Source organism: Phalangium opilio, unplaced genomic scaffold (genome assembly GCF_054372755.1).
Source record: "Phalangium opilio isolate 3A_F unplaced genomic scaffold, DU_Popi_V2 ptg000094l_1, whole genome shotgun sequence".
Classification (NCBI taxonomy): domain Eukaryota; kingdom Metazoa; phylum Arthropoda; class Arachnida; order Opiliones; family Phalangiidae; genus Phalangium; species Phalangium opilio.
This window is the reverse complement of record NW_028324199.1, coordinates 174,361-196,664: the sequence shown is the minus strand read 5'-3', so window position 1 is coordinate 196,664 and position 22,304 is coordinate 174,361. Positions and strand designations below refer to the sequence as shown.

Here is a 22,304-nt window from a genome sequence, read left to right as displayed (position 1 = left end):
AAGCGGAAGGTTACAAGTTCGGGCCCTGGTAGATACATGTTTGGTCCATCGTGATTTGGCATAAAAATAAGCTAGATCTCTTGGAAAACTCAGTGTTACTACGTATCTATGGTGTAGTGGTTATCACGTCCGCTTTACACGTAGAAGGTCCCAGGTTGGAGTCTCGGAAGATACATATTTTGACCATCGTGATTGGGCAAAAAAATAAGCTAGGTCTCTTGGAAAACTCAGTATTACTAAGTATCTATGGTGTAGTGGTTATCACGTCCGCTTCATACGCGGAAGGTTCCAAGATCGAGCCCATGTTAAATACATATTTTGACCATCGTGATTGGGCATAAAATCAAGCTAGGTCTCTTGGAAAACTCAGCATTACTACGTATCTATGGTGTAGTGGTTATCACGTCCGCTTCACACGTGGAAGGTTCCAAGATCGAGCCCATGTTAGATACATATTTTGACCATCGTGATTGGGCATAAAAATAAGCTAGGTCTCTTGGAAAAATCAACATTACTACGTATCTATGGTGTAGTGGGTTTCACGTCCACTTCGCACGCGGAGGGTTCCAAGATCGAGGCCATGTTAGATACATATTTTGACCATCGTGATTGGGCATAAATATAAGCTAGGTCTCTTGGAAAACTCAGCATTACTACGTATCTATGGTGTAGTGGTTAACACGTCCGCTTCACAACCGGAAGGTCCCAAGTTCGGGCCCTGGTAGATGCATGTTTTGTCCATCGTGATTTGGCATAAAAATAAGCTAGATCTCTTGGAAAACTCAGTTTTACTACGTATCTATGGTGTAGTGTTTATCACGTCCGCTTTACACGCGGAAGGTCCCAGGTTCGAGCCCTGGTAGACACATATTTGACCATCGTGATTGGGCATAAAAATAAGCTAGGTCTCTTGGAAAACTCAGTATTACTAAGTATCTATGGTGTAGTGGTTATCACGTCCGCTTCACACGCGGAAGGTCCCAGGTTCGAGCCCTGGTAGATACATATTTTGACCATCGTGATTGGGCATAAAAATAAGCTAGGTCTCTTGGAAAACTTAGTATTACTAAGTATCTATGGTGTAGTGGTTATCACGTCCGCTTTACACGCGGAAGGTCCCAGGTTGGAGCCCTGGTAGACACATATTTTGACCATCGTGATTGGGCATAAAAATAAGCTAGGTCTCTTGGAAAACTCAGTATTACTAAGTATCTATGGTGTAGTGGTTATCACGACCGCTTTACACGCGGAAGGGCCCAGGTTCGAGCCCTGGTAGATACATATTTTGACCATCGTGATTGGGCATAAAAATAAGCTAGGTCTCTTGGAAAACTCAGTATTACTAAGTATCTATGGTGTAGTGTATATCACGTCCGCTTCACACGCGGAAGGTTCCAAGATCGAGCCCATGTTAGTTACATATTTTGACCATCGTGATTGGGCATGAAATCAAGCTAGGTCTCTTGGAAAACTCAGCATTACTACGTATCTATGGTGTAGTGGTTATCACGTCCGCTTCACACGTGGAAGGTTCCAAGATCGAGCCCATGTTAGAGACATATTTTGACCATCGTGATTGTTCATAAAATCAAGCTAGGTCTCTTGGAAAACTCAGCATTACTACGTATCTATGGTGTAGTGGTTATCACGTCCGCTTCACAAGCGGAAGGTCCCAAGTTCGGGCGCTGGTAGATACATATTTTGACCATCGTGATTGGGCATAAAAATAAGCTAGGTCTCTTGGAAAACTCAGCATTACTACGTATCTATGGTGTAGTGGTTATCACGTCCGCTTCACAAGCGGAAGGTCACAAGTTCGGGCCCTGGTAGATACATGTTTGGTCCATCGTGATTTGGCATAAAAATAAGCTAGATCTCTTGGAAAACTCAGTGTTACTACGTACCTATGGTGTAGTGGTTATCACGTCCGCTTTACACGCGGAAGGTCCCAGGTTCGAGCCCTGGTAGATACATATTTTGACCATCGTGATTGGGCATAAAAATAAGCTAGGTCTCTTGGAAAACTCAGTATTACTAAGTATCTATGGTGTAGTGGTTATCACGTCCGCTTTACACGTAGAAGGTCCCAGGTTGGAGTCTCGGAAGATACATATTTTGACCATCGTGATTGGGCATAAAAATAAGCTAGGTCTCTTGGAAAACTCAGTATTACTAAGTATCTATGGTGTAGTGGTTATCACGTCCGCTTCATACGCGGAAGGTTCCAAGATCGAGCCCATGTTAAATACATATTTTGACCATCGTGATTGGGCATAAAATCAAGCTAGGTCTCTTGGAAAACTCAGTATTACTAAGTATCTATGGTGTAGTGGTTATCACGTCCGCTTCACTTGCGGAAGGTTCCAAGTTCGGGCCCTGGTAGATACATGTTTGGTCCATCGTGATTTGGCAAAAAAATAAGCTAGGTCTCTTGGAAAACTCAGTATTACTAAGTATCTATGGTGTAATGGGTATCACGTCCGCTTCACACGCGGAAGGTTCCAAGATCGAGCCCATGTTAGATACATATTTTGACCATCGTGATTGGGCATAAAAATAAGCTAGGTCTCTTGGAAAACTCAACATTACTACGTATCTATGGTGTAGTGGGTTTCACGTCCGCTTCGCACGCGGAGGGTTCCAAGATCGAGGCCATGTTAGATAAATATTTTGACCATCGTGATTGGGCATAAATATAAGCTAGGTCTCTTGGAAAACTCAGCATTACTACGTATCTATGGTGTAGTGGGTAACACGTCCGCTTCACAAACGGAAGGTCCCAAGTTCGGGCCCTGGTAGATGCATGTTTTGTCCATCGTGATTTGGCATAAAAATAAGCTAGATCTCTTGGAAATCTCAGTTTTACTACGTATCTATGGTGTAGTGTTTATCACGTCCGCTTTACACGCGGAAGGTCCCAGGTTCGAGCCCTGGTAGACACATATTTTGACCATCGTGATTGGGCATAAAAATAAGCTAGGTCTCTTGGAAAACTCAGTATTACTAAGTATCTATGGTGTAGTGGTTATCACGTCCGCTTCACGCGCGGAAGGTTCCAAGATCGAGCCCATGTTAGATACATATTTTGACATTCGTGATTGGGCATAAAATCAAGCTAGGTCTCTTGGAATACTCAGCATTACTGCGTATCTATGGTGTAGTGGTTATGACGGCCGCTTCACATGCGGAAGGTCCTAGGTTCGAGCCCTGGTAGCTACATATTTTGTCAATCGTGATTGGGCAAAAAAATAAGCTATGTTTCTTGGAAAACTCAGTATTACTACGTATCTATGGTGTAGTGGTTATCACGTCCGCCTAACACGCGGAAGGTCCCAGGTTCGAGCCCTGGTAGATACATGTTTTGTCCATCGTGATTTGGCATAAAAATAAGGTAGAACTCTTGGAAAACTCAGTGTTACTACGTATCTATGGTGTAGTGGTTATCACGTCCGCTTTACACGCGGAAGGTCCCAGGTTCGAGCCCTGGTAGATGCATGTTTTGTCAATCGTGATTGGGCAAAAAAATAAGCTAGGTCTCTTGGAAAACTCGGCATTACCACGTATCTATGGTGTAGTGGTTATCGCGTCCACGTCAGACGTGGAAGGTCTCAGGTTCGAGCCCTGGTAGATACATATTTTGTCAATCGTGAATTGGCAAAAAATAAGCTAGGTTTCTTGGAAAACTCAGCATTACTACGTATCTATGGTGTAGTGGTTATCACGTCCGCTTCATACGCGGAAGGTCACAGGTTCGAGCCCTGCTAGATACATATTTTGACCATCGTGATTGGGCATAAAAATAAGCTAGGTCTCTTGGAAAACTCAGCATTACTACGTATCTATGGTGTAGTGGTTATCACGTCCGCTTCACAAGCGGAAGGTCCCAAGTTCGGGCCCTGGTAGATACATGTTTTGTCCATCGTGATTTGGCATAAAAATAAGCTAGATCTCTTGGAAAACTCAGTGTTACAACTTGTCTATGGTGTAGTGGTTATCACGTCCGCCTAACACGCGGAAGGTCACAGGTTCGAGCGCTGGTACATACATGTTTTGTCATTCGTGATTGCGCAAAAAAATAAGCTAGGTCTCTTGGAAAACTCGGCATTACCACGTATCTATGGTGTAGTGGTTATCGCGTCCACGTCAGACGTGGAAGGTCTCAGGTTCGAGCCCTGGTAGATACATATTTTGTCCATCGTGAATTGGCAAAAAATAAGCTAGGTTTCTTGGAAAACTCAGCATTACTACGTATCTATGGTGTAGTAGTTATCACGTCCGCTTCATACGCGGAAGGTCCCAGGTTCGAGCCCTGGTAGATACATATTTTGACCATCGTGATTGGGCAAAAAAATAAGCTATGTCTCTTGGAAAACTCAGTATTACTACGTATCTATGGTGTAGTGGTTATCACGTCCGCCTAACACGCGGAAGGTCCCAGGTTCGAGCCCTGGTAGATACATGTTTTGTCCATCGTGATTTGGCATATAAATAAGGTAGAACTCTTGGAAAACTCAGTATTACTACGTATCTATGGTGTAGTGGTTATCACGTCCGCCTAACACGCGGAAGGTCACAGGTTCGAGCGCTGGTACATACATGTTTTGTCATTCGTGATTGCGCAAAAAAATAAGCTAGGTCTCTTGGAAAACTCGGCATTACCACGTATCTATGGTGTAGTGGTTATCGCGTCCACGTCAGACGTGGAAGGTCTCAGGTTCGAGCCCTGGTAGATACATATTTTGTCCATCGTGAATTGGCAAAAAATAAGCTAGGTTTCTTGGAAAACTCAGCATTACTACGTATCTATGGTGTAGTGGTTATCACGTCCGCTTCATACGCGGAAGGTCCCAGGTTCGAGCCCTGGTAGATACATATTTTGACCATCGTGATTGGGCAAAAAAATAAGCTATGTCTCTTGGAAAACTCAGTATTACTACGTATCTATGGTGTAGTGGTTATCACGTCCGCCTAACACGCGGAAGGTCCCAGGTTCGAGCCCTGGTAGATACATGTTTTGTCCATCGTGATTTGGCATATAAATAAGGTAGAACTCTTGGAAAACTCAGTATTACTACGTATCTATGGTGTAGTGGTTATCACGTCCGCTTTACACGCGGAAGGTCCCAGGTTCGAGCGCTGGTACATACATGTTTTGTCAATCGTGACTGCGCAAAAAAATAAGCTAGGTCTCTTGGAAAACTCGGCATTACCACGTATCTATGGTGTAGTGGTTATCGCGTCCACGTCAGACGTGGAAGGTCCAGGTTCGAGCCCTGGTAGATATATATTTTGTCCATCGTGAATTGGCAAAAAATAAGCTAGGTTTCTTGGAAAACTCAGCATTACTACATATCTATGGTGTAGTGCTTATCACGTCCGCTTTACACGCGGAAGGTCCTAGGTTCGAGCCCATGTTAGATACATATTTTGACCATCGTGATTGGGCATAAATATAAGCTAGGTCTCTTGGAAAACTCAGAATTACTACGTATCTATGGTGTAGTGGTTATCACGTCCGCTTCACAAGCGGAAGTTCCCAAGTTCGGGCCCTGGTAGGTACATGTTTTGTCCATCGTGATTGGGCATAAATATAAGCTAGATCTCTTGGAAAACTCAGTGTTACTACGTATCTATGGTGCAGTGGTTATCACGTCCGCTTTACACGCGGAAGGTCCCAGGTTCGAGCCCTGGTAGATACATATTTTGTCCATCGTGAATTGGCAAAAAATAAGCTAGGTTTCTTGCAAAACTCAGCTTTACTACGTATCTAGGGTGTAGTGGTTATCACGTCCGCTTCACACGCGGAAGGTCCCAGGTTCGAGCCCTAGTAGATACATAATTTGACCATATTGTTTGGGCATAAAAATAAGCTAGGTCTCTTGGAAAACTCAGTGTTACTACGTATCTATGGTGTAGTGGTTATCACGTCCGCTTTACACGCGGAAGGTCCCAGGTTCGAGCCCTGGTAGATACATATTTTGACCATCGTGATTGGGCATAAAAATAAGCTAGGTCTCTTGGAAAACTCAACATTACTAAGTATCTATGGTGAAGTGGTTATCACGTCCGCTTCACACGCGGAAGGTTCCAAGATCGAGCCCATGTTAGATACATATTTTGACCATCGTGATTGGGCATAAAATCAAGCTAAATCTCTTGGAAAACTCAGCATTACTACGTATCTATGGTGTAGTGGTTATCACGTCCGCTTCACACGCGGAAGGTCCCAGGTTCGAGCCCTGGTAGATACATGTTTTGTCAATCGTGATTGGGCATAAAAATAAGCTAGGTCTCTTGGAAAACTCAGTATTACTAAGTATCTGTGGTGTAGTGGGTATCACGTCCGCTTCACACGCGGAAGGTTCCAAGATCGAGCCCATGTTAGATACATATTTTGACCATCGTGATTGGGCATAAAAATAAGCTAGGTCTCTTGGAAAACTCAACATTACTACGTATCTAAGGTGTAGTGGTTATCACGTCCACCTAACACGCGGAAGGTCCCAGGTTCGAGCCCTGGTAGATACATGTTTTGTCCATCGTGATTTGGCATAAAAATAAGCTAGATCTCTTGGAAAACTCAGTAATACTACGTATCTATGGTGTAGTGGTTATCACGTCCGCTTTACACGCGGAAGGTCCCAGGTTCGAGCCCTGGTAGATACATGTTTTGTCAATCGTGATTGGGCCAAAAAATAAGATAGGTTTCTTGGAAAACTCAGCTTTACTACGTGTCTATGGTGTAGTGGTTATCACGTCCGCTTCACAAGCGGAAGGTCCCAAGTTCGGGCCCTGGTAGATACATGTTTTGTCCATCGTGATTTGGCATAAAAATAAGCTAGATCTCTTGGAAAACTCAGTGTTACAACTTATCTATGGTGTAGTGGTTATCACGTCCGCCTAACACGCGGAAGGTCACAGGTTCGAGCGCTGGTACATACATGTTTTGTCATTCGTGATTGCGCAAAAAAATAAGCTAGGTCTCTTGGAAAACTCGGCATTACCACGTATCTATGGTGTAGTGGTTATCGCGTCCACGTCAGACGTGGAAGGTCTCAGGTTCGAGCCCTGGTAGATACATATTTTGTCCATCGTGAATTGGCAAAAAATAAGCTAGGTTTCTTGGAAAACTCAGCATTACTACGTATCTATGGTGTAGTGGTTATCACGTCCGCTTCATACGCGGAAGGTCCCAGGTTCGAGCCCTGGTAGATACATATTTTGACCATCGTGATTGGGCAAAAAAATAAGCTATGTCTCTTGGAAAACTCAGTATTACTACGTATCTATGGTGTAGTGGTTATCACGTCCGCCTAACACGCGGAAGGTCCCAGGTTCGAGCCCTGGTAGATACATGTTTTGTCCATCGTGATTTGGCATATAAATAAGGTAGAACTCTTGGAAAACTCAGTATTACTACGTATCTATGGTGTAGTGGTTATCACGTCCGCCTAACACGCGGAAGGTCACAGGTTCGAGCGCTGGTACATACATGTTTTGTCATTCGTGATTGCGCAAAAAAATAAGCTAGGTCTCTTGGAAAACTCGGCATTACCACGTATCTATGGTGTAGTGGTTATCGCGTCCACGTCAGACGTGGAAGGTCTCAGGTTCGAGCCCTGGTAGATACATATTTTGTCCATCGTGAATTGGCAAAAAATAAGCTAGGTTTCTTGGAAAACTCAGCATTACTACGTATCTATGGTGTAGTGGTTATCACGTCCGCTTCATACGCGGAAGGTCCCAGGTTCGAGCCCTGGTAGATACATATTTTGACCATCGTGATTGGGCAAAAAAATAAGCTATGTCTCTTGGAAAACTCAGTATTACTACGTATCTATGGTGTAGTGGTTATCACGTCCGCCTAACACGCGGAAGGTCCCAGGTTCGAGCCCTGGTAGATACATGTTTTGTCCATCGTGATTTGGCATATAAATAAGGTAGAACTCTTGGAAAACTCAGTATTACTACGTATCTATGGTGTAGTGGTTATCACGTCCGCTTTACACGCGGAAGGTCCCAGGTTCGAGCGCTGGTACATACATGTTTTGTCAATCGTGACTGCGCAAAAAAATAAGCTAGGTCTCTTGGAAAACTCGGCATTACCACGTATCTATGGTGTAGTGGTTATCGCGTCCACGTCAGACGTGGAAGGTCCAGGTTCGAGCCCTGGTAGATATATATTTTGTCCATCGTGAATTGGCAAAAAATAAGCTAGGTTTCTTGGAAAACTCAGCATTACTACATATCTATGGTGTAGTGCTTATCACGTCCGCTTTACACGCGGAAGGTCCTAGGTTCGAGCCCATGTTAGATACATATTTTGACCATCGTGATTGGGCATAAATATAAGCTAGGTCTCTTGGAAAACTCAGAATTACTACGTATCTATGGTGTAGTGGTTATCACGTCCGCTTCACAAGCGGAAGTTCCCAAGTTCGGGCCCTGGTAGGTACATGTTTTGTCCATCGTGAATTGGCAAAAAATAAGCTAGGTTTCTTGCAAAACTCAGCTTTACTACGTATCTAGGGTGTAGTGGTTATCACGTCCGCTTCACACGCGGAAGGTCCCAGGTTCGAGCCCTAGTAGATACATAATTTGACCATATTGTTTGGGCATAAAAATAAGCTAGGTCTCTTGGAAAACTCAGTGTTACTACGTATCTATGGTGTAGTGGTTATCACGTCCGCTTTACACGCGGAAGGTCCCAGGTTCGAGCCCTGGTAGATACATATTTTGACCATCGTGATTGGGCATAAAAATAAGCTAGGTCTCTTGGAAAACTCAACATTACTAAGTATCTATGGTGAAGTGGTTATCACGTCCGCTTCACACGCGGAAGGTTCCAAGATCGAGCCCATGTTAGATACAAATTTTGACCATCGTGATTGGGCATAAAATCAAGCTAAATCTCTTGGAAAACTCAGCATTACTACGTATCTATGGTGTAGTGGTTATCACGTCCGCTTCACAAGCGGAAGAGTCCAAGTTCGGGCCCTAGTAGATACATATTTTGACCATCGTGATTGGGCATAAAAGTAAGCTAGGTCTCTTGGAAAACTCAACATTACTACGTATCTATGGTGTAGTGGGTATCACGTCCGCTTCACAAGCGGAAGAGTCAAAGTTCGGGCCCTAGTAGATACATATTTTGACCATCGTGATTGGGCGTAAAAATAAGCTAGGTCTCTTGGAAAACTCAGTATTACTAAGTATCTATGGTGTAGTGGTTATCACGTCCGCTTTACACGCGGAAGGTCCTAGATTCGAGCCCTGGTAGCTACGTATTTTGTCAATCGTGATTGGGCAAAAAAATAAGCTATGTCTCTTGGAAACCTCAGTGTTACTACGTATCTATGGTGTAGTGGTTATCACGTCCGCTTTACACGCGGAAGGTCCCAGGTTCGAGCCCTGGTAGATACATATTTTGACCATAGTGATTGGGCGTAAAAATAAGCTAGGTCTCTTGGAAAACTCAGTATTACTAAGTATCTATGGTGTAGTGGTTATCACGTCCGCTTTACACGCGGAAGGTCCCAGGTTCGAGCCCTGGTAGATACATGTTTTGTCAATCGTGATTGCGCAAAAAAATAAGCTAGGTCTCTTGGAAAACTCGGCATTACCACGTATCTATGGTGTAGTGGTTATCGCGTCCACGTTAGACGCGGAAGGTCCCAGGTTCGAGCCCTGGTAGAAACATATTTTGTCAATCGTGATTGGGCATAAAAATAAGCTAGGTCTCTTGGAAAACTCAGTATTATTAAGTATCTATGGTGTAGTGGGTATCACGTCCGCTTCACACGCGGAAGGTCCCAGGTTCGAGCCCTGGTAGATACATGTTTTGTCAATCGTGATTGGGCATAAAAATAAGCTAGGTCTCTTGGAAAACTCAGTATTACTAAGTATCTGTGGTGTAGTGGGTATCACGTCCGCTTCACACGCGGAAGGTTCCAAGATCGAGCCCATGTTAGATACATATTTTGACCATCGTGATTGGGCATAAAAATAAGCTAGGTCTCTTGGAAAACTCAACATTACTACGTATCTAAGGTGTAGTGGTTATCACGTCCACCTAACACGCGGAAGGTCCCAGGTTCGAGCCCTGGTAGATACATGTTTTGTCCATCGTGATTTGGCATAAAAATAAGCTAGATCTCTTGGAAAACTCAGTAATACTACGTATCTATGGTGTAGTGGTTATCACGTCCGCTTTACACGCGGAAGGTCCCAGGTTCGAGCCATGGTAGATACATGTTTTGTCAATCGTGATTGGGCCAAAAAATAAGATAGGTTTCTTGGAAAACTCAGCTTTACTACGTGTCTATGGTGTAGTGGTTATCACGTCCGGTTCACACGCGGAAGGTCCCAGGTTCGAACCCTGGTAGATACATATTTTGACCATATTGTTTGGGCATAAAAATAAGTTAGGTCTCTTGGAAAACTCACTATTACTAAGTATCTGTGGTGTAGTGGGTATCACGTCCGCTTCACACGCGGAAGGTTCCAAGATCGAGCCCATGTTAGATACATATTTTGACCATCGTGATTGGGCATAAAAATAAGCTAGGTCTCTTGGAAAACTCAACATTACTATGTATCTATGGTGTAGTGGGTATCACGTCCGCTTAACACGAGGAAGGTTCCAAGATCGAGCCCTTGTTAGATACATATTTTGACCATCGTGATTGGGCATAAAAATAAGCTAGGTCTCTTGGAAAACTAAACATTACAACGTATCTACGGTGTAGTGGTTATCACGTCCGCCTAACACGCGGAAGGTCCCAGGTTCGAGCCCTGGTAGGTACATGTTTTGTCCATCGTGATTTGGCATAAAAATAAGCTAGATCTCTTGGAAAACTCAGTATTACTACGTATCTATGGTGTAGTGGTTATCACGTCCGCTTTACACGCGGAAGGTCCCAGGTTCGAGCCCTGGTAGATACATGTTTTGTCAATCGTGATTGCGCAAAAAAATAAGCTAGGTCTCTTGGAAAACTCGGCATTACCACGTCTCTATGGTGTAGTGGTTATGGCGTCCACGTCAGACGTGGAAGGTCCCAGGTTCGAGCCCTGGTAGATATATATTTTGACCATCGTGATTGGGCATAAAAATAAGCTAGGTCTCTTGGAAAACTAAACATTACTATGTATCTATGGTGTAGTGGGTATCACGTCCGCTTAACACGCGGAAGGTTCCAAGATCGAGCCCTTGTTAGATACATATTTTGACCATCGTGATTGGGCATAAAAATAAGCTAGGTCTCTTGGAAAACTAAACATTACAACGTATCTATGGTGTAGTGGTTATCACGTCCGCCTAACACGCGGAAGGTCCCAGGTTCGAGCCCTGGTAGGTACATGTTTTGTCCATCGTGATTTGGCATAAAAATAAGCTAGATCTCTTGGAAAACTCAGTATTACTACGTATCTATGGTGTAGTGGTTATCACGTCCGCTTTACACGCGGAAGGTCCCAGGTTCGAGCCCTGGTAGATACATGTTTTGTCAATCGTGATTGGGCCAAAAAATAAGATAGGTTTCTTGGAAAACTCAGCTTTACTACGTGTCTATGGTGTAGTGGTTATCACGTCCGGTTCACACGCGGAAGGTCCCAGGTTCGAACCCTGGTAGATACATATTTTGACCATATTGTTTGGGCATAAAAATAAGTTAGGTCTCTTGGAAAACTCAGTATTACTAAGTATCTATGGTGAAGTGGTTATCACGTCCGCTTCACACGCGGAAGGTTCCAAGATCGAGCCCATGTTAGATACATATTTTGACCATCGTGATTGGGCATAAAATCAAGCTAGGTCTCTTGGAAAACTCAACATTACTACGTATCTATGGTGTAGTGGTTATCACGTCCGCTTCACAAGAGGAAGAGTCAAAGTTCGGGCCCTAGTAGATACATATTTTGACCATCGTGATTGGGCATAAAAATAAGCTAGGTCTCTTGGAAAACTCAACATTACTATGTATCTATGGTGTAGTGGGTATCACGTCCGCTTAACACGCGGAAGGTTCCAAGATCGAGCCCTTGTTAGATACATATTTTGACCATCGTGATTGGGCATAAAAATAAGCTAGGTCTCTTGGAAAACTAAACATTACTATGTATCTATGGTGTAGTGGGTATCACGTCCGCTTAACACGCGGAAGGTTCCAAGATCGAGCCCTTGTTAGATACATATTTTGACCATCGTGATTGGGCATAAAAATAAGCTAGGTCTCTTGGAAAACTAAACATTACAACGTATCTATGGTGTAGTGGTTATCACGTCCGCCTAACACGCGGAAGGTCCCAGGTTCGAGCCCTGGTAGGTACATGTTTTGTCCATCGTGATTTGGCATAAAAATAAGCTAGATATCTTGGAAAACTCAGTATTACTACGTATCTATGGTGTAGTGGTTATCACGTCCGCTTTACACGCGGAAGGTCCCAGGTTCGAGCCCTGGTAGATACATGTTTTGTCAATCGTGATTGGGCCAAAAAATAAGATAGGTTTCTTGGAAAACTCAGCTTTACTACGTGTCTATGGTGTAGTGGTTATCACGTCCGGTTCACACGCGGAAGGTCCCAGGTTCGAACCCTGGTAGATACATATTTTGACCATATTGTTTGGGCATAAAAATAAGTTAGGTCTCTTGGAAAACTCACTATTACTAAGTATCTGTGGTGTAGTGGGTATCACGTCCGCTTCACACGCGGAAGGTTCCAAGATCGAGCCCATGTTAGATACATATTTTGACCATCGTGATTGGGCATAAAAATAAGCTAGGTCTCTTGGAAAACTAAACATTACTATGTATCTATGGTGTAGTGGGTATCACGTCCGCTTAACACGCGGAAGGTTCCAAGATCGAGCCCTTGTTAGATACATATTTTGACCATCGTGATTGGGCATAAAAATAAGCTAGGTCTCTTGGAAAACTAAACATTACAACGTATCTACGGTGTAGTGGTTATCACGTCCGCCTAACACGCGGAAGGTCCCAGGTTCGAGCCCTGGTAGGTACATGTTTTGTCCATCGTGATTTGGCATAAAAATAAGCTAGATCTCTTGGAAAACTCAGTATTACTACGTATCTATGGTGTAGTGGTTATCACGTCCGCTTTACACGCGGAAGGTCCCAGGTTCGAGCCCTGGTAGATACATGTTTTGTCAATCGTGATTGCGCAAAAAAATAAGCTAGGTCTCTTGGAAAACTCGGCATTACCACGTCTCTATGGTGTAGTGGTTATGGCGTCCACGTCAGACGTGGAAGGTCCCAGGTTCGAGCCCTGGTAGATATATATTTTGACCATCGTGATTGGGCATAAAAATAAGCTAGGTCTCTTGGAAAACTAAACATTACTATGTATCTATGGTGTAGTGGGTATCACGTCCGCTTAACACGCGGAAGGTTCCAAGATCGAGCCCTTGTTAGATACATATTTTGACCATCGTGATTGGGCATAAAAATAAGCTAGGTCTCTTGGAAAACTAAACATTACAACGTATCTATGGTGTAGTGGTTATCACGTCCGCCTAACACGCGGAAGGTCCCAGGTTCGAGCCCTGGTAGGTACATGTTTTGTCCATCGTGATTTGGCATAAAAATAAGCTAGATCTCTTGGAAAACTCAGTATTACTACGTATCTATGGTGTAGTGGTTATCACGTCCGCTTTACACGCGGAAGGTCCCAGGTTCGAGCCCTGGTAGATACATGTTTTGTCAATCGTGATTGGGCCAAAAAATAAGATAGGTTTCTTGGAAAACTCAGCTTTACTACGTGTCTATGGTGTAGTGGTTATCACGTCCGGTTCACACGCGGAAGGTCCCAGGTTCGAACCCTGGTAGATACATATTTTGACCATATTGTTTGGGCATAAAAATAAGTTAGGTCTCTTGGAAAACTCAGTATTACTACGTATCTATGGTGAAGTGGTTATCACGTCCGCTTCACACGCGGAAGGTTCCAAGATCGAGCCCATGTTAGATACATATTTTGACCATCGTGATTGGGCATAAAATCAAGCTAGGTCTCTTGGAAAACTCAACATTACTACGTATCTATGGTGTAGTGGTTATCACGTCCGCTTCACAAGAGGAAGAGTCAAAGTTCGGGCCCTAGTAGATACATATTTTGACCATCGTGATTGGGCATAAAAATAAGCTAGGTCTCTTGGAAAACTCAACATTACTATGTATCTATGGTGTAGTGGGTATCACGTCCGCTTAACACGCGGAAGGTTCCAAGATCGAGCCCTTGTTAGATACATATTTTGACCATCGTGATTGGGCATAAAAATAAGCTAGGTCTCTTGGAAAACTAAACATTACTATGTATCTATGGTGTAGTGGGTATCACGTCCGCTTAACACGCGGAAGGTTCCAAGATCGAGCCCTTGTTAGATACATATTTTGACCATCGTGATTGGGCATAAAAATAAGCTAGGTCTCTTGGAAAACTAAACATTACAACGTATCTATGGTGTAGTGGTTATCACGTCCGCCTAACACGCGGAAGGTCCCAGGTTCGAGCCCTGGTAGGTACATGTTTTGTCCATCGTGATTTGGCATAAAAATAAGCTAGATATCTTGGAAAACTCAGTATTACTACGTATCTATGGTGTAGTGGTTATCACGTCCGCTTTACACGCGGAAGGTCCCAGGTTCGAGCCCTGGTAGATACATGTTTTGTCAATCGTGATTGGGCCAAAAAATAAGATAGGTTTCTTGGAAAACTCAGCTTTACTACGTGTCTATGGTGTAGTGGTTATCACGTCCGGTTCACACGCGGAAGGTCCCAGGTTCGAACCCTGGTAGATACATATTTTGACCATATTGTTTGGGCATAAAAATAAGTTAGGTCTCTTGGAAAACTCACTATTACTAAGTATCTGTGGTGTAGTGGGTATCACGTCCGCTTCACACGCGGAAGGTTCCAAGATCGAGCCCATGTTAGATACATATTTTGACCATCGTGATTGGGCATAAAAATAAGCTAGGTCTCTTGGAAAACTAAACATTACTATGTATCTATGGTGTAGTGGGTATCACGTCCGCTTAACACGCGGAAGGTTCCAAGATCGAGCCCTTGTTAGATACATATTTTGACCATCGTGATTGGGCATAAAAATAAGCTAGGTCTCTTGGAAAACTAAACATTACAACGTATCTACGGTGTAGTGGTTATCACGTCCGCCTAACACGCGGAAGGTCCCAGGTTCGAGCCCTGGTAGGTACATGTTTTGTCCATCGTGATTTGGCATAAAAATAAGCTACATCTCTTGGAAAACTCAGTATTACTACGTATCTATGGTGTAGTGGTTATCACGTCCGCTTTACACGCGGAAGGTCCCAGGTTCGAGCCCTGGTAGATACATGTTTTGTCAATCGTGATTGCGCAAAAAAATAAGCTAGGTCTCTTGGAAAACTCGGCATTACCACGTCTCTATGGTGTAGTGGTTATGACGTCCACGTCAGACGTGGAAGGTCCCAGGTTCGAGCCCTGGTAGATATATATTTTGACCATCGTGATTGGGCATAAAAATAAGCTAGGTCTCTTGGAAAACTAAACATTACTATGTATCTATGGTGTAGTGGGTATCACGTCCGCTTAACACGCGGAAGGTTCCAAGATCGAGCCCTTGTTAGATACATATTTTGACCATCGTGATTGGGCATAAAAATAAGCTAGGTCTCTTGGAAAACTAAACATTACAACGTATCTATGGTGTAGTGGTTATCACGTCCGCCTAACACGCGGAAGGTCCCAGGTTCGAGCCCTGGTAGGTACATGTTTTGTCCATCGTGATTTGGCATAAAAATAAGCTAGATCTCTTGGAAAACTCAGTATTACTACGTATCTATGGTGTAGTGGTTATCACGTCCGCTTTACACGCGGAAGGTCCCAGGTTCGAGCCCTGGTAGATACATGTTTTGTCAATCGTGATTGGGCCAAAAAATAAGATAGGTTTCTTGGAAAACTCAGCTTTACTACGTGTCTATGGTGTAGTGGTTATCACGTCCGGTTCACACGCGGAAGGTCCCAGGTTCGAACCCTGGTAGATACATATTTTGACCATATTGTTTGGGCATAAAAATAAGTTAGGTCTCTTGGAAAACTCAGTATTACTACGTATCTATGGTGAAGTGGTTATCACGTCCGCTTCACACGCGGAAGGTTCCAAGATCGAGCCCATGTTAGATACATATTTTGACCATCGTGATTGGGCATAAAATCAAGCTAGGTCTCTTGGAAAACTCAACATTACTACGTATCTATGGTGTAGTGGTTATCACGTCCGCTTCACAAGAGGAAGAGTCAAAGTTCGGGCCCTAGTAGATACATATTTTGACCATCGTGATTGGGCATAAAAATAAGCTAGGTCTCTTGGAAAACTCAACATTACTATGTATCTATGGTGTAGTGGGTATCACGTCCGCTTAACACGCGGAAGGTTCCAAGATCGAGCCCTTGTTAGATACATATTTTGACCATCGTGATTGGGCATAAAAATAAGCTAGGTCTCTTGGAAAACTAAACATTACTATGTATCTATGGTGTAGTGGGTATCACGTCCGCTTAACACGCGGAAGGTTCCAAGATCGAGCCCTTGTTAGATACATATTTTGACCATCGTGATTGGGCATAAAAATAAGCTAGGTCTCTTGGAAAACTAAACATTACAACGTATCTATGGTGTAGTGGTTATCACGTCCGCCTAACACGCGGAAGGTCCCAGGTTCGAGCCCTGGTAGGTACATGTTTTGTCCATCGTGATTTGGCATAAAAATAAGCTAGATATCTTGGAAAACTCAGTATTACTACGTATCTATGGTGTAGTGGTTATCACGTCCGCTTTACACGCGGAAGGTCCCAGGTTCGAGCCCTGGTAGATACATGTTTTGTCAATCGTGATTGGGCCAAAAAATAAGATAGGTTTCTTGGAAAACTCAGCTTTACTACGTGTCTATGGTGTAGTGGTTATCACGTCCGGTTCACACGCGGAAGGTCCCAGGTTCGAACCCTGGTAGATACATATTTTGACCATATTGTTTGGGCATAAAAATAAGTTAGGTCTCTTGGAAAACTCACTATTACTAAGTATCTGTGGTGTAGTGGGTATCACGTCCGCTTCACACGCGGAAGGTTCCAAGATCGAGCCCATGTTAGATACATATTTTGACCATCGTGATTGGGCATAAAAATAAGCTAGGTCTCTTGGAAAACTAAACATTACTATGTATCTATGGTGTAGTGGGTATCACGTCCGCTTAACACGCGGAAGGTTCCAAGATCGAGCCCTTGTTAGATACATATTTTGACCATCGTGATTGGGCATAAAAATAAGCTAGGTCTCTTGGAAAACTAAACATTACAACGTATCTACGGTGTAGTGGTTATCACGTCCGCCTAACACGCGGAAGGTCCCAGGTTCGAGCCCTGGTAGGTACATGTTTTGTCCATCGTGATTTGGCATAAAAATAAGCTACATCTCTTGGAAAACTCAGTATTACTACGTATCTATGGTGTAGTGGTTATCACGTCCGCTTTACACGCGGAAGGTCCCAGGTTCGAGCCCTGGTAGATACATGTTTTGTCAATCGTGATTGCGCAAAAAAATAAGCTAGGTCTCTTGGAAAACTCGGCATTACCACGTCTCTATGGTGTAGTGGTTATGACGTCCACGTCAGACGTGGAAGGTCCCAGGTTCGAGCCCTGGTAGATATATATTTTGACCATCGTGATTGGGCATAAAAATAAGCTAGGTCTCTTGGAAAACTAAACATTACTATGTATCTATGGTGTAGTGGGTATCACGTCCGCTTAACACGCGGAAGGTTCCAAGATCGAGCCCTTGTTAGATACATATTTTGACCATCGTGATTGGTCATAAAAATAAGCTAGGTCTCTTGGAAAACTAAACATTACAACGTATCTATGGTGTAGTGGTTATCACGTCCGCCTAACACGCGGAAGGTCCCAGGTTCGAGCCCTGGTAGGTACATGTTTTGTCCATCGTGATTTGGCATAAAAATAAGCTAGATCTCTTGGAAAACTCAGTATTACTACGTATCTATGGTGTAGTGGTTATCACGTCCGCTTTACACGCGGAAGGTCCCAGGTTCGAGCCCTGGTAGATACATGTTTTGTCAATCGTGATTGGGCCAAAAAATAAGATAGGTTTCTTGGAAAACTCAGCTTTACTACGTGTCTATGGTGTAGTGGTTATCACGTCCGGTTCACACGCGGAAGGTCCCAGGTTCGAACCCTGGTAGATACATATTTTGACCATATTGTTTGGGCATAAAAATAAGTTAGGTCTCTTGGAAAACTCAGTATTACTACGTATCTATGGTGAAGTGGTTATCACGTCCGCTTCACACGCGGAAGGTTCCAAGATCGAGCCCATGTTAGATACATATTTTGACCATCGTGATTGGGCATAAAATCAAGCTAGGTCTCTTGGAAAACTCAACATTACTACGTATCTATGGTGTAGTGGTTATCACGTCCGCTTCACAAGAGGAAGAGTCAAAGTTCGGGCCCTAGTAGATACATATTTTGACCATCGTGATTGGGCATAAAAATAAGCTAGGTCTCTTGGAAAACTCAACATTACTATGTATCTATGGTGTAGTGGGTATCACGTCCGCTTAACACGCGGAAGGTTCCAAGATCGAGCCCTTGTTAGATACATATTTTGACCATCGTGATTGGGCATAAAAATAAGCTAGGTCTCTTGGAAAACTAAACATTACTATGTATCTATGGTGTAGTGGGTATCACGTCCGCTTAACACGCGGAAGGTTCCAAGATCGAGCCCTTGTTAGATACATATTTTGACCATCGTGATTGGGCATAAAAATAAGCTAGGTCTCTTGGAAAACTAAACATTACAACGTATCTATGGTGTAGTGGTTATCACGTCCGCCTAACACGCGGAAGGTCCCAGGTTCGAGCCCTGGTAGGTACATGTTTTGTCCATCGTGATTTGGCATAAAAATAAGCTAGATATCTTGGAAAACTCAGTATTACTACGTATCTATGGTGTAGTGGTTATCACGTCCGCTTTACACGCGGAAGGTCCCAGGTTCGAGCCCTGGTAGATACATGTTTTGTCAATCGTGATTGGGCCAAAAAATAAGATAGGTTTCTTGGAAAACTCAGCTTTACTACGTGTCTATGGTGTAGTGGTTATCACGTCCGGTTCACACGCGGAAGGTCCCAGGTTCGAACCCTGGTAGATACATATTTTGACCATATTGTTTGGGCATAAAAATAAGTTAGGTCTCTTGGAAAACTCACTATTACTAAGTATCTGTGGTGTAGTGGGTATCACGTCCGCTTCACACGCGGAAGGTTCCAAGATCGAGCCCATGTTAGATACATATTTTGACCATCGTGATTGGGCATAAAAATAAGCTAGGTCTCTTGGAAAACTAAACATTACTATGTATCTATGGTGTAGTGGGTATCACGTCCGCTTAACACGCGGAAGGTTCCAAGATCGAGCCCTTGTTAGATACATATTTTGACCATCGTGATTGGGCATAAAAATAAGCTAGGTCTCTTGGAAAACTAAACATTACAACGTATCTACGGTGTAGTGGTTATCACGTCCGCCTAACACGCGGAAGGTCCCAGGTTCGAGCCCTGGTAGGTACATGTTTTGTCCATCGTGATTTGGCATAAAAATAAGCTACATCTCTTGGAAAACTCAGTATTACTACGTATCTATGGTGTAGTGGTTATCACGTCCGCTTTACACGCGGAAGGTCCCAGGTTCGAGCCCTGGTAGATACATGTTTTGTCAATCGTGATTGCGCAAAAAAATAAGCTAGGTCTCTTGGAAAACTCGGCATTACCACGTCTCTATGGTGTAGTGGTTATGACGTCCACGTCAGACGTGGAAGGTCCCAGGTTCGAGCCCTGGTAGATATATATTTTGACCATCGTGATTGGGCATAAAAATAAGCTAGGTCTCTTGGAAAACTAAACATTACTATGTATCTATGGTGTAGTGGGTATCACGTCCGCTTAACACGCGGAAGGTTCCAAGATCGAGCCCTTGTTAGATACATATTTTGACCATCGTGATTGGGCATAAAAATAAGCTAGGTCTCTTGGAAAACTAAACATTACAACGTATCTATGGTGTAGTGGTTATCACGTCCGCCTAACACGCGGAAGGTCCCAGGTTCGAGCCCTGGTAGGTACATGTTTTGTCCATCGTGATTTGGCATAAAAATAAGCTAGATCTCTTGGAAAACTCAGTATTACTACGTATCTATGGTGTAGTGGTTATCACGTCCGCTTTACACGCGGAAGGTCCCAGGTTCGAGCCCTGGTAGATACATGTTTTGTCAATCGTGATTGGGCCAAAAAATAAGATAGGTTTCTTGGAAAACTCAGCTTTACTACGTGTCTATGGTGTAGTGGTTATCACGTCCGGTTCACACGCGGAAGGTCCCAGGTTCGAACCCTGGTAGATACATATTTTGACCATATTGTTTGGGCATAAAAATAAGTTAGGTCTCTTGGAAAACTCAGTATTACTAAGTATCTATGGTGAAGTGGTTATCACGTCCGCTTCACACGCGGAAGGTTCCAAGATCGAGCCCATGTTAGATACATATTTTAACCATCGTGATTGGGCATAAAATCAAGCTAGGTCTCTTGGAAAACTCAACATTACTACGTATCTATGGTGTAGTGGTTATCACGTCCGCTTCACAAGAGGAAGAGTCAAAGTTCGGGCCCTAGTAGATACATATTTTGACCATCGTGATTGGGCATAAAAATAAGCTAGGTCTCTTGGAAAACTAAACATTACTATGTATCTATGGTGTAGTGGGTATCACGTCCGCTTAACACGCGGAAGGTTCCAAGATCGAGCCCTTGTTAGATACATATTTTGACCATCGTGATTGGGCATAAAAATAAGCTAGGTCTCTTGGAAAACTAAACATTACTATGTATCTATGGTGTAGTGGGTATCACGTCCGCTTAACACGCGGAAGGTTCCAAGATCGAGCCCTTGTTAGATACATATTTTGACCATCGTGATTGGGCATAAAAATAAGCTAGGTCTCTTGGAAAACTAAACATTACAACGTATCTATGGTGTAGTGGTTATCACGTCCGCCTAACACGCGGAAGGTCCCAGGTTCGAGCCCTGGTAGGTACATGTTTTGTCCATCGTGATTTGGCATAAAAATAAGCTAGATCTCTTGGAAAACTCAGTATTACTACGTATCTATGGTGTAGTGGTTATCACGTCCGCTTTACACGCGGAAGGTCCCAGGTTCGAGCCCTGGTAGATACATGTTTTGTCAATCGTGATTGGGCCAAAAAATAAGATAGGTTTCTTGGAAAACTCAGCTTTACTACGTGTCTATGGTGTAGTGGTTATCACGTCCGGTTCACACGCGGAAGGTCCCAGGTTCGAACCCTGGTAGATACATATTTTGACCATATTGTTTGGGCATAAAAATAAGTTAGGTCTCTTGGAAAACTCAGTATTACTAAGTATCTATGGTGAAGTGGTTATCACGTCCGCTTCACACGCGGAAGGTTCCAAGATCGAGCCCATGTTAGATACATATTTTAACCATCGTGATTGGGCATAAAATCAAGCTAGGTCTCTTGGAAAACTCAACATTACTACGTATCTATGGTGTAGTGGTTATCACGTCCGCTTCACAAGAGGAAGAGTCAAAGTTCGGGCCCTAGTAGATACATATTTTGACCATCGTGATTGGGCATAAAAATAAGCTAGGTCTCTTGGAAAACTAAACATTACTATGTATCTATGGTGTAGTGGGTATCACGTCCGCTTAACACGCGGAAAGTTCCAAGATCGAGCCCTTGTTAGATACATATTTTGACCATCGTGATTGGGCATAAAAATAAGCTAGGTCTCTTGGAAAACTAAACATTACTATGTATCTATGGTGTAGTGGGTATCACGTCCGCTTAACACGCGGAAGGTTCCAAGATCGAGCCCTTGTTAGATACATATTTTGACCATCGTGATTGGGCATAAAAATAAGCTAGGTCTCTTGGAAAACTAAACATTACAACGTATCTATGGTGTAGTGGTTATCACGTCCGCCTAACACGCGGAAGGTCCCAGGTTCGAGCCCTGGTAGGTACATGTTTTGTCCATCGTGATTTGGCATAAAAATAAGCTAGATCTCTTGGAAAACTCAGTATTACTACGTATCTATGGTGTAGTGGTTATCACGTCCGCTTTACACGCGGAAGGTCCCAGGTTCGAGCCCTGGTAGATACATGTTTTGTCAATC

General features: G+C 43.4%; 78 non-coding genes across 78 annotated transcripts; all 78 read left to right on the top strand.

Moving 5' to 3' along the window:
• The first annotated feature begins 932 nt into the window (after positions 1-932).
• TRNAV-CAC (transfer RNA valine (anticodon CAC)) lies at positions 933-1,005 on the top strand. Its single transcript has one exon. It is a non-coding gene; the product is annotated as a tRNA-Val (tRNA).
• Positions 1,006-1,208: 203 nt separating this feature from the next.
• TRNAV-UAC (transfer RNA valine (anticodon UAC)) lies at positions 1,209-1,281 on the top strand. The gene has a single exon. It is a non-coding gene; the product is annotated as a tRNA-Val (tRNA).
• A 481-nt stretch (positions 1,282-1,762) lies between these two features.
• TRNAV-CAC (transfer RNA valine (anticodon CAC)) lies at positions 1,763-1,835 on the top strand. Its single transcript has one exon. It is a non-coding gene; the product is annotated as a tRNA-Val (tRNA).
• Positions 1,836-1,900: 65 nt separating this feature from the next.
• On the top strand, positions 1,901-1,973 carry TRNAV-UAC (transfer RNA valine (anticodon UAC)). Its single transcript has one exon. It is a non-coding gene; the product is annotated as a tRNA-Val (tRNA).
• Positions 1,974-3,284: 1,311 nt separating this feature from the next.
• On the top strand, positions 3,285-3,357 carry TRNAV-AAC (transfer RNA valine (anticodon AAC)). The gene has a single exon. It is a non-coding gene; the product is annotated as a tRNA-Val (tRNA).
• A 65-nt stretch (positions 3,358-3,422) lies between these two features.
• Positions 3,423-3,495, top strand: TRNAV-UAC (transfer RNA valine (anticodon UAC)). Its single transcript has one exon. It is a non-coding gene; the product is annotated as a tRNA-Val (tRNA).
• A 65-nt stretch (positions 3,496-3,560) lies between these two features.
• TRNAL-CAG (transfer RNA leucine (anticodon CAG)) lies at positions 3,561-3,633 on the top strand. Its single transcript has one exon. It is a non-coding gene; the product is annotated as a tRNA-Leu (tRNA).
• Positions 3,634-3,697: 64 nt separating this feature from the next.
• On the top strand, positions 3,698-3,770 carry TRNAM-CAU (transfer RNA methionine (anticodon CAU)). The gene has a single exon. It is a non-coding gene; the product is annotated as a tRNA-Met (tRNA).
• Positions 3,771-3,835: 65 nt separating this feature from the next.
• Positions 3,836-3,908, top strand: TRNAV-CAC (transfer RNA valine (anticodon CAC)). Its single transcript has one exon. It is a non-coding gene; the product is annotated as a tRNA-Val (tRNA).
• A 203-nt stretch (positions 3,909-4,111) lies between these two features.
• On the top strand, positions 4,112-4,184 carry TRNAL-CAG (transfer RNA leucine (anticodon CAG)). The gene has a single exon. It is a non-coding gene; the product is annotated as a tRNA-Leu (tRNA).
• A 64-nt stretch (positions 4,185-4,248) lies between these two features.
• Positions 4,249-4,321, top strand: TRNAM-CAU (transfer RNA methionine (anticodon CAU)). Its single transcript has one exon. It is a non-coding gene; the product is annotated as a tRNA-Met (tRNA).
• A 65-nt stretch (positions 4,322-4,386) lies between these two features.
• TRNAV-AAC (transfer RNA valine (anticodon AAC)) lies at positions 4,387-4,459 on the top strand. Its single transcript has one exon. It is a non-coding gene; the product is annotated as a tRNA-Val (tRNA).
• Positions 4,460-4,662: 203 nt separating this feature from the next.
• On the top strand, positions 4,663-4,735 carry TRNAL-CAG (transfer RNA leucine (anticodon CAG)). The gene has a single exon. It is a non-coding gene; the product is annotated as a tRNA-Leu (tRNA).
• A 64-nt stretch (positions 4,736-4,799) lies between these two features.
• Positions 4,800-4,872, top strand: TRNAM-CAU (transfer RNA methionine (anticodon CAU)). Its single transcript has one exon. It is a non-coding gene; the product is annotated as a tRNA-Met (tRNA).
• A 65-nt stretch (positions 4,873-4,937) lies between these two features.
• On the top strand, positions 4,938-5,010 carry TRNAV-AAC (transfer RNA valine (anticodon AAC)). Its single transcript has one exon. It is a non-coding gene; the product is annotated as a tRNA-Val (tRNA).
• A 478-nt stretch (positions 5,011-5,488) lies between these two features.
• Positions 5,489-5,561, top strand: TRNAV-CAC (transfer RNA valine (anticodon CAC)). The gene has a single exon. It is a non-coding gene; the product is annotated as a tRNA-Val (tRNA).
• Positions 5,562-5,626: 65 nt separating this feature from the next.
• Positions 5,627-5,699, top strand: TRNAV-UAC (transfer RNA valine (anticodon UAC)). The gene has a single exon. It is a non-coding gene; the product is annotated as a tRNA-Val (tRNA).
• Positions 5,700-5,763: 64 nt separating this feature from the next.
• TRNAV-CAC (transfer RNA valine (anticodon CAC)) lies at positions 5,764-5,836 on the top strand. The gene has a single exon. It is a non-coding gene; the product is annotated as a tRNA-Val (tRNA).
• A 65-nt stretch (positions 5,837-5,901) lies between these two features.
• TRNAV-UAC (transfer RNA valine (anticodon UAC)) lies at positions 5,902-5,974 on the top strand. The gene has a single exon. It is a non-coding gene; the product is annotated as a tRNA-Val (tRNA).
• A 204-nt stretch (positions 5,975-6,178) lies between these two features.
• Positions 6,179-6,251, top strand: TRNAV-CAC (transfer RNA valine (anticodon CAC)). Its single transcript has one exon. It is a non-coding gene; the product is annotated as a tRNA-Val (tRNA).
• Positions 6,252-6,593: 342 nt separating this feature from the next.
• On the top strand, positions 6,594-6,666 carry TRNAV-UAC (transfer RNA valine (anticodon UAC)). Its single transcript has one exon. It is a non-coding gene; the product is annotated as a tRNA-Val (tRNA).
• Positions 6,667-6,731: 65 nt separating this feature from the next.
• On the top strand, positions 6,732-6,804 carry TRNAV-CAC (transfer RNA valine (anticodon CAC)). The gene has a single exon. It is a non-coding gene; the product is annotated as a tRNA-Val (tRNA).
• A 203-nt stretch (positions 6,805-7,007) lies between these two features.
• On the top strand, positions 7,008-7,080 carry TRNAL-CAG (transfer RNA leucine (anticodon CAG)). Its single transcript has one exon. It is a non-coding gene; the product is annotated as a tRNA-Leu (tRNA).
• Positions 7,081-7,144: 64 nt separating this feature from the next.
• On the top strand, positions 7,145-7,217 carry TRNAM-CAU (transfer RNA methionine (anticodon CAU)). Its single transcript has one exon. It is a non-coding gene; the product is annotated as a tRNA-Met (tRNA).
• Positions 7,218-7,282: 65 nt separating this feature from the next.
• On the top strand, positions 7,283-7,355 carry TRNAV-AAC (transfer RNA valine (anticodon AAC)). The gene has a single exon. It is a non-coding gene; the product is annotated as a tRNA-Val (tRNA).
• Positions 7,356-7,558: 203 nt separating this feature from the next.
• On the top strand, positions 7,559-7,631 carry TRNAL-CAG (transfer RNA leucine (anticodon CAG)). Its single transcript has one exon. It is a non-coding gene; the product is annotated as a tRNA-Leu (tRNA).
• Positions 7,632-7,695: 64 nt separating this feature from the next.
• Positions 7,696-7,768, top strand: TRNAM-CAU (transfer RNA methionine (anticodon CAU)). The gene has a single exon. It is a non-coding gene; the product is annotated as a tRNA-Met (tRNA).
• Positions 7,769-7,833: 65 nt separating this feature from the next.
• Positions 7,834-7,906, top strand: TRNAV-AAC (transfer RNA valine (anticodon AAC)). The gene has a single exon. It is a non-coding gene; the product is annotated as a tRNA-Val (tRNA).
• A 478-nt stretch (positions 7,907-8,384) lies between these two features.
• TRNAV-CAC (transfer RNA valine (anticodon CAC)) lies at positions 8,385-8,457 on the top strand. The gene has a single exon. It is a non-coding gene; the product is annotated as a tRNA-Val (tRNA).
• Positions 8,458-8,521: 64 nt separating this feature from the next.
• Positions 8,522-8,594, top strand: TRNAV-CAC (transfer RNA valine (anticodon CAC)). The gene has a single exon. It is a non-coding gene; the product is annotated as a tRNA-Val (tRNA).
• A 65-nt stretch (positions 8,595-8,659) lies between these two features.
• Positions 8,660-8,732, top strand: TRNAV-UAC (transfer RNA valine (anticodon UAC)). The gene has a single exon. It is a non-coding gene; the product is annotated as a tRNA-Val (tRNA).
• A 618-nt stretch (positions 8,733-9,350) lies between these two features.
• TRNAV-UAC (transfer RNA valine (anticodon UAC)) lies at positions 9,351-9,423 on the top strand. Its single transcript has one exon. It is a non-coding gene; the product is annotated as a tRNA-Val (tRNA).
• A 65-nt stretch (positions 9,424-9,488) lies between these two features.
• TRNAV-UAC (transfer RNA valine (anticodon UAC)) lies at positions 9,489-9,561 on the top strand. The gene has a single exon. It is a non-coding gene; the product is annotated as a tRNA-Val (tRNA).
• A 203-nt stretch (positions 9,562-9,764) lies between these two features.
• On the top strand, positions 9,765-9,837 carry TRNAV-CAC (transfer RNA valine (anticodon CAC)). Its single transcript has one exon. It is a non-coding gene; the product is annotated as a tRNA-Val (tRNA).
• Positions 9,838-10,179: 342 nt separating this feature from the next.
• Positions 10,180-10,252, top strand: TRNAV-UAC (transfer RNA valine (anticodon UAC)). Its single transcript has one exon. It is a non-coding gene; the product is annotated as a tRNA-Val (tRNA).
• A 65-nt stretch (positions 10,253-10,317) lies between these two features.
• On the top strand, positions 10,318-10,390 carry TRNAV-CAC (transfer RNA valine (anticodon CAC)). The gene has a single exon. It is a non-coding gene; the product is annotated as a tRNA-Val (tRNA).
• A 343-nt stretch (positions 10,391-10,733) lies between these two features.
• Positions 10,734-10,806, top strand: TRNAV-AAC (transfer RNA valine (anticodon AAC)). The gene has a single exon. It is a non-coding gene; the product is annotated as a tRNA-Val (tRNA).
• A 65-nt stretch (positions 10,807-10,871) lies between these two features.
• Positions 10,872-10,944, top strand: TRNAV-UAC (transfer RNA valine (anticodon UAC)). Its single transcript has one exon. It is a non-coding gene; the product is annotated as a tRNA-Val (tRNA).
• Positions 10,945-11,286: 342 nt separating this feature from the next.
• Positions 11,287-11,359, top strand: TRNAV-AAC (transfer RNA valine (anticodon AAC)). Its single transcript has one exon. It is a non-coding gene; the product is annotated as a tRNA-Val (tRNA).
• A 65-nt stretch (positions 11,360-11,424) lies between these two features.
• TRNAV-UAC (transfer RNA valine (anticodon UAC)) lies at positions 11,425-11,497 on the top strand. The gene has a single exon. It is a non-coding gene; the product is annotated as a tRNA-Val (tRNA).
• A 65-nt stretch (positions 11,498-11,562) lies between these two features.
• Positions 11,563-11,635, top strand: TRNAV-CAC (transfer RNA valine (anticodon CAC)). Its single transcript has one exon. It is a non-coding gene; the product is annotated as a tRNA-Val (tRNA).
• Positions 11,636-12,255: 620 nt separating this feature from the next.
• Positions 12,256-12,328, top strand: TRNAV-AAC (transfer RNA valine (anticodon AAC)). Its single transcript has one exon. It is a non-coding gene; the product is annotated as a tRNA-Val (tRNA).
• A 65-nt stretch (positions 12,329-12,393) lies between these two features.
• TRNAV-UAC (transfer RNA valine (anticodon UAC)) lies at positions 12,394-12,466 on the top strand. Its single transcript has one exon. It is a non-coding gene; the product is annotated as a tRNA-Val (tRNA).
• Positions 12,467-12,531: 65 nt separating this feature from the next.
• TRNAV-CAC (transfer RNA valine (anticodon CAC)) lies at positions 12,532-12,604 on the top strand. Its single transcript has one exon. It is a non-coding gene; the product is annotated as a tRNA-Val (tRNA).
• Positions 12,605-12,947: 343 nt separating this feature from the next.
• TRNAV-AAC (transfer RNA valine (anticodon AAC)) lies at positions 12,948-13,020 on the top strand. Its single transcript has one exon. It is a non-coding gene; the product is annotated as a tRNA-Val (tRNA).
• Positions 13,021-13,085: 65 nt separating this feature from the next.
• Positions 13,086-13,158, top strand: TRNAV-UAC (transfer RNA valine (anticodon UAC)). The gene has a single exon. It is a non-coding gene; the product is annotated as a tRNA-Val (tRNA).
• Positions 13,159-13,500: 342 nt separating this feature from the next.
• TRNAV-AAC (transfer RNA valine (anticodon AAC)) lies at positions 13,501-13,573 on the top strand. Its single transcript has one exon. It is a non-coding gene; the product is annotated as a tRNA-Val (tRNA).
• Positions 13,574-13,638: 65 nt separating this feature from the next.
• On the top strand, positions 13,639-13,711 carry TRNAV-UAC (transfer RNA valine (anticodon UAC)). Its single transcript has one exon. It is a non-coding gene; the product is annotated as a tRNA-Val (tRNA).
• Positions 13,712-13,776: 65 nt separating this feature from the next.
• Positions 13,777-13,849, top strand: TRNAV-CAC (transfer RNA valine (anticodon CAC)). The gene has a single exon. It is a non-coding gene; the product is annotated as a tRNA-Val (tRNA).
• Positions 13,850-14,469: 620 nt separating this feature from the next.
• TRNAV-AAC (transfer RNA valine (anticodon AAC)) lies at positions 14,470-14,542 on the top strand. Its single transcript has one exon. It is a non-coding gene; the product is annotated as a tRNA-Val (tRNA).
• Positions 14,543-14,607: 65 nt separating this feature from the next.
• On the top strand, positions 14,608-14,680 carry TRNAV-UAC (transfer RNA valine (anticodon UAC)). The gene has a single exon. It is a non-coding gene; the product is annotated as a tRNA-Val (tRNA).
• A 65-nt stretch (positions 14,681-14,745) lies between these two features.
• TRNAV-CAC (transfer RNA valine (anticodon CAC)) lies at positions 14,746-14,818 on the top strand. Its single transcript has one exon. It is a non-coding gene; the product is annotated as a tRNA-Val (tRNA).
• Positions 14,819-15,161: 343 nt separating this feature from the next.
• On the top strand, positions 15,162-15,234 carry TRNAV-AAC (transfer RNA valine (anticodon AAC)). The gene has a single exon. It is a non-coding gene; the product is annotated as a tRNA-Val (tRNA).
• A 65-nt stretch (positions 15,235-15,299) lies between these two features.
• On the top strand, positions 15,300-15,372 carry TRNAV-UAC (transfer RNA valine (anticodon UAC)). The gene has a single exon. It is a non-coding gene; the product is annotated as a tRNA-Val (tRNA).
• Positions 15,373-15,714: 342 nt separating this feature from the next.
• TRNAV-AAC (transfer RNA valine (anticodon AAC)) lies at positions 15,715-15,787 on the top strand. The gene has a single exon. It is a non-coding gene; the product is annotated as a tRNA-Val (tRNA).
• A 65-nt stretch (positions 15,788-15,852) lies between these two features.
• TRNAV-UAC (transfer RNA valine (anticodon UAC)) lies at positions 15,853-15,925 on the top strand. Its single transcript has one exon. It is a non-coding gene; the product is annotated as a tRNA-Val (tRNA).
• Positions 15,926-15,990: 65 nt separating this feature from the next.
• On the top strand, positions 15,991-16,063 carry TRNAV-CAC (transfer RNA valine (anticodon CAC)). The gene has a single exon. It is a non-coding gene; the product is annotated as a tRNA-Val (tRNA).
• A 620-nt stretch (positions 16,064-16,683) lies between these two features.
• TRNAV-AAC (transfer RNA valine (anticodon AAC)) lies at positions 16,684-16,756 on the top strand. The gene has a single exon. It is a non-coding gene; the product is annotated as a tRNA-Val (tRNA).
• Positions 16,757-16,821: 65 nt separating this feature from the next.
• Positions 16,822-16,894, top strand: TRNAV-UAC (transfer RNA valine (anticodon UAC)). Its single transcript has one exon. It is a non-coding gene; the product is annotated as a tRNA-Val (tRNA).
• A 65-nt stretch (positions 16,895-16,959) lies between these two features.
• On the top strand, positions 16,960-17,032 carry TRNAV-CAC (transfer RNA valine (anticodon CAC)). Its single transcript has one exon. It is a non-coding gene; the product is annotated as a tRNA-Val (tRNA).
• A 343-nt stretch (positions 17,033-17,375) lies between these two features.
• On the top strand, positions 17,376-17,448 carry TRNAV-AAC (transfer RNA valine (anticodon AAC)). Its single transcript has one exon. It is a non-coding gene; the product is annotated as a tRNA-Val (tRNA).
• Positions 17,449-17,513: 65 nt separating this feature from the next.
• Positions 17,514-17,586, top strand: TRNAV-UAC (transfer RNA valine (anticodon UAC)). The gene has a single exon. It is a non-coding gene; the product is annotated as a tRNA-Val (tRNA).
• Positions 17,587-17,928: 342 nt separating this feature from the next.
• Positions 17,929-18,001, top strand: TRNAV-AAC (transfer RNA valine (anticodon AAC)). The gene has a single exon. It is a non-coding gene; the product is annotated as a tRNA-Val (tRNA).
• Positions 18,002-18,066: 65 nt separating this feature from the next.
• Positions 18,067-18,139, top strand: TRNAV-UAC (transfer RNA valine (anticodon UAC)). The gene has a single exon. It is a non-coding gene; the product is annotated as a tRNA-Val (tRNA).
• A 65-nt stretch (positions 18,140-18,204) lies between these two features.
• TRNAV-CAC (transfer RNA valine (anticodon CAC)) lies at positions 18,205-18,277 on the top strand. The gene has a single exon. It is a non-coding gene; the product is annotated as a tRNA-Val (tRNA).
• A 620-nt stretch (positions 18,278-18,897) lies between these two features.
• On the top strand, positions 18,898-18,970 carry TRNAV-AAC (transfer RNA valine (anticodon AAC)). Its single transcript has one exon. It is a non-coding gene; the product is annotated as a tRNA-Val (tRNA).
• A 65-nt stretch (positions 18,971-19,035) lies between these two features.
• On the top strand, positions 19,036-19,108 carry TRNAV-UAC (transfer RNA valine (anticodon UAC)). The gene has a single exon. It is a non-coding gene; the product is annotated as a tRNA-Val (tRNA).
• Positions 19,109-19,173: 65 nt separating this feature from the next.
• Positions 19,174-19,246, top strand: TRNAV-CAC (transfer RNA valine (anticodon CAC)). Its single transcript has one exon. It is a non-coding gene; the product is annotated as a tRNA-Val (tRNA).
• Positions 19,247-19,589: 343 nt separating this feature from the next.
• TRNAV-AAC (transfer RNA valine (anticodon AAC)) lies at positions 19,590-19,662 on the top strand. The gene has a single exon. It is a non-coding gene; the product is annotated as a tRNA-Val (tRNA).
• A 65-nt stretch (positions 19,663-19,727) lies between these two features.
• Positions 19,728-19,800, top strand: TRNAV-UAC (transfer RNA valine (anticodon UAC)). The gene has a single exon. It is a non-coding gene; the product is annotated as a tRNA-Val (tRNA).
• Positions 19,801-20,142: 342 nt separating this feature from the next.
• Positions 20,143-20,215, top strand: TRNAV-AAC (transfer RNA valine (anticodon AAC)). The gene has a single exon. It is a non-coding gene; the product is annotated as a tRNA-Val (tRNA).
• A 65-nt stretch (positions 20,216-20,280) lies between these two features.
• On the top strand, positions 20,281-20,353 carry TRNAV-UAC (transfer RNA valine (anticodon UAC)). The gene has a single exon. It is a non-coding gene; the product is annotated as a tRNA-Val (tRNA).
• Positions 20,354-20,418: 65 nt separating this feature from the next.
• Positions 20,419-20,491, top strand: TRNAV-CAC (transfer RNA valine (anticodon CAC)). The gene has a single exon. It is a non-coding gene; the product is annotated as a tRNA-Val (tRNA).
• A 620-nt stretch (positions 20,492-21,111) lies between these two features.
• TRNAV-AAC (transfer RNA valine (anticodon AAC)) lies at positions 21,112-21,184 on the top strand. Its single transcript has one exon. It is a non-coding gene; the product is annotated as a tRNA-Val (tRNA).
• A 65-nt stretch (positions 21,185-21,249) lies between these two features.
• Positions 21,250-21,322, top strand: TRNAV-UAC (transfer RNA valine (anticodon UAC)). The gene has a single exon. It is a non-coding gene; the product is annotated as a tRNA-Val (tRNA).
• Positions 21,323-21,387: 65 nt separating this feature from the next.
• Positions 21,388-21,460, top strand: TRNAV-CAC (transfer RNA valine (anticodon CAC)). Its single transcript has one exon. It is a non-coding gene; the product is annotated as a tRNA-Val (tRNA).
• A 620-nt stretch (positions 21,461-22,080) lies between these two features.
• TRNAV-AAC (transfer RNA valine (anticodon AAC)) lies at positions 22,081-22,153 on the top strand. Its single transcript has one exon. It is a non-coding gene; the product is annotated as a tRNA-Val (tRNA).
• A 65-nt stretch (positions 22,154-22,218) lies between these two features.
• TRNAV-UAC (transfer RNA valine (anticodon UAC)) lies at positions 22,219-22,291 on the top strand. Its single transcript has one exon. It is a non-coding gene; the product is annotated as a tRNA-Val (tRNA).
• The last annotated feature ends 13 nt before the right edge of the window (positions 22,292-22,304 follow it).